The 3,430-nt window shown below is 45.2% G+C and overlaps 1 pseudogene; it reads right to left on the reverse strand.

Moving 5' to 3' along the window:
* Positions 1-444: 444 nt before the first annotated feature.
* On the reverse strand, positions 445-673 carry LOC119509624 (annotated as a pseudogene).
* Positions 674-3,430: the final 2,757 nt, after the last annotated feature.

Below are 3,430 nucleotides of genomic sequence, written 5' to 3' on the forward strand. Positions count from 1 at the left end.
GGATGTGTGGAACCCCAGGAGGGAACCTCAGAGCTGCAAAGATGATCAAAGAGTTTAGCTTACAATGGCTCCCCCACCTAAAAAATTTGGGGGGATGGAGAGAAGGGGGTCAGTGTTGGGATGGGGGAGAGAGGCTTGGGCTAAGTGTCTCTGGGTGGGTTGCTCACAAGAGCTGAGACGCCCCGCTCTTGAGTCCCAGTGTAAGCTGAATAAATAACAGTGCCTACAAAGTGTACCTGGGCACAGTTGAGAAGACAGGGGGAACATGGAGCCTGTGGCTGTGGGAGAGGGCTTTCCAGGACAGGGCAGCTCAGTCAGACCTGGGGACTAAGCTTGCCTGGGACACCGGGCTCAGAGGAGAGGCTGCTGGACCACGGCCGAGGCTCCCCTTCTGGGAGGGGACAGCAGGTCTTTCTCATCCAGCCTTTCCGGTTAAGGTCAGGTTCAAGATGAGGTGGCCCCATTACTGCTCTTGGGCATGTTGCTGCCTCCTTTTCTGGGTGCTTGCATCCTCCTGCCCTTCTGGTCCCTCGAGTGCCAACTCACCCATGTCTCCAGCCAGCTTCCTCACGATCACAACCTCAGAGTCCCCCTGGATGTTGGGGACCACATTCGGATGGCATGTCCAGTTGCAGGAGATGAAGCCTGAGATGGAGGACTTGACCCCCATCATGCCTGTGCATTGCTCTTCAGGCCTGGTTTAATTTCTTTTTCCTGCTTGCATCTGTTGACTAACCGATGTGGAAATTCTGAGTCTCTTGGTCTCCATAGATGCTTTGGCTTCTATATGAAATGTGTCAAGTAAGAAGCCAAAAAAGAAGATCCACATAGGGCGAGGTCTAGGAGGGTCTCAAATGCAAGCTCCCATGTCCTCTCCTTGTGGATCTCAGGACATTTTAACAGCAAGTTCATCTCTTAGTTTTGAACAGATAAAAAAAAAATTTTGGTAACAAGAGTAGAACTAACTATGGTTTAGAGTTGTTGGATTTTTCCTGATCCAGTGCCATTACTACAGAATCAAATGGAGATGGCTTGTATTAGCAATAGAATATACAGTCATGGGTTGTAATGGCACATAGCCACTGCGTGTAATAGCATAGAGTTATGTGATGTAGTGCTATAGCCATAGCATGTAATGGTATATAGTCATGGGGTGTAATGGTATACAGTCGTGGAAACAGTCATGGGGTGTAATGGTGTCGGTCATGAGATGTAATGGTGTACAGTCTTGGAGTATAATGGTGAACAGTCATGAGGTGTAATGGTATACAGTCATGGGGTATAATGGTATATAGTCGTGGGGTGTAATGGTATAAAGTCATGGGGTATAATGGTATACAGTTGTGGGATATAATGGTATACATCCGTGGTGTGTAATGGTGTACAGTCATGAGATGTAATGGTGTACAGTTTTGGAGTATAATGGTGAAGAGTCATGAGGTGTAATGGTGTACAGTCATGGGGTATACAGTGTATAGTTATGGGAAGTAATGGTGTACAGTCATGAGGTGTAATGGTATATAGTCATGGGGTGTAATGGCATAGTCATAGGGTGTAATGGCATACAATTATGGGGTGTAGTGATATGCAGTCATGGATTACAATAGTATATGGTTGTGGGGTATAATGGTATACAATTGTATACAGTCTTGGAGTACAGTACCATACAGTCATGAGGGGAGTTCAAAACTGAAGCCAAAGAGCTAGTCAGAAGATCACTGTGACGTTTTAAGGAAGAGACAATGAGAACCTCACCTAATGCAATAATGGTAGGTGAAATGAGGAGGATTTAGATGTGTCTGAGGCTATGGAAATAGAATCTACTGATTTATGAAGCACCTGGCCCAGAATGATGCACTTCACTGGAGTAAATATCCCATTAGAGGAGCAAGTTCAGAGACAGCATAATGCATTCAGTTAAGCACACTAAACTTGAGGTGCCTATGGAACAACCAGATGAAGACGTCCAGCAGCCAGGTAGAAATGTGAACCTTGAAACATGAACATAAAGATGTTAAGGTGATTGGCATGTGATAGATGGAATGTCCCAACTCTTTTCACAAGGAGCAGCACTCAGGCCCTGCACTCTGGGTCTACTCTTCAAGGAGCCCAGGAAAGGCAGCTTGAAGCAGGAGGAGTCCACCTCAAACAAAACAGTGTAAAGGGATTACTAAGCCAGGAATTCCTGCAGCCTATTCCTAGTCCACCTGTTGAGGAGCTCTGCTAGAGATGATAATTAAGACTGTGCAATGCATGTGATAACCAGGACATCAGCAATCCCCAAACTTGAGGGACAGGCAGAAAGAGAGTAGCCAGCAAAGCAATCTGAAAAAAAAAAAAAACAGGAGGAGCAACAGGAATGTGTGTTCCATGGAAAGAGCCCATCAGAGAAGTGAAGTAAGATGATATCCAAAAAGAGTCCACCAAGCTCTACTTTTGCCAGAACAATTCAACAGTTGGCGAGTTCCGATGTTGAGTTTTAGGTTATACTTTCAAGGTGCTTGACTCTGAATGGGAGAAGAGAGCCTGAGGGTGGAGGTGGGTGAGCTTGGAGTGTAAGATGCAGAAGCTGAAAGCAGGGGCAGGTGGACCGCACAAACTGTGGGATACATAGAGAGATGCAGTGTAAAGATGAAGTTGACAGGCAGGTGTGACCTGTGAGTCAGGACATGGGGTTAATGTTCTCATACCTGATGCCTCTTCTAGTCCATTTTTTTTTTTTCACCCTGATATTTTCGTGTTTGTGCTATCTGGTTATACAACTTTCTATACACTCCCCACCTCCCCACCTATGTCATAGTCACTCCACCACAGACATTCACTCTGCGCCAAGTCCTGCCATCACCCCAGATGTCTTGAATTTGCAGTGACCTGACCAAAATCTTTCCTGTATCCTGATGGCCTTGTAAGCTGTCTTTGGTAACCTTCACTTCTACTCCTTCTGGTCACCTACTCCTATGGACACATTCTAGACCTTCTCATCTCATGAGAAGACTCCACCTATTAAATCTTAAACTCAAATATTAAAACCTCTCTCCCTCCCTCTCTCTAATGATAACTTTTAAAATTTTGTCCCATTATCTTAGTCAGTTTGTACTTCTTTGAGACTGCAAGACACTGGCCCTTTCACTTTCAGGCAATCAACACACCTCTCTCTTCCTTCCTCTCAAGCATATATGTCATTATATGTTACTATAAGCATGCTCCTAACAGTATCAATATCTTAATCCCCTCACCCCCAGCCTTCTGCCAAACCTACCTGCAAGAGCCCCACAAGGATAAATTCCATGCAAACCCATGAATTCTACTAAAGAGAAAATCACTTACCTGCAGATTGGTGCCACTATAAATCTAAAGTCTCCAACCCATCCAGGTCCTGGACAAACCTACGATGACTTCTCTACCATCTACTCAACTGTCCTTTCTCTGC

This window comes from Choloepus didactylus, chromosome 14 (assembly GCF_015220235.1).
Source record: "Choloepus didactylus isolate mChoDid1 chromosome 14, mChoDid1.pri, whole genome shotgun sequence".
Lineage (NCBI taxonomy): Eukaryota > Metazoa > Chordata > Mammalia > Pilosa > Megalonychidae > Choloepus > Choloepus didactylus.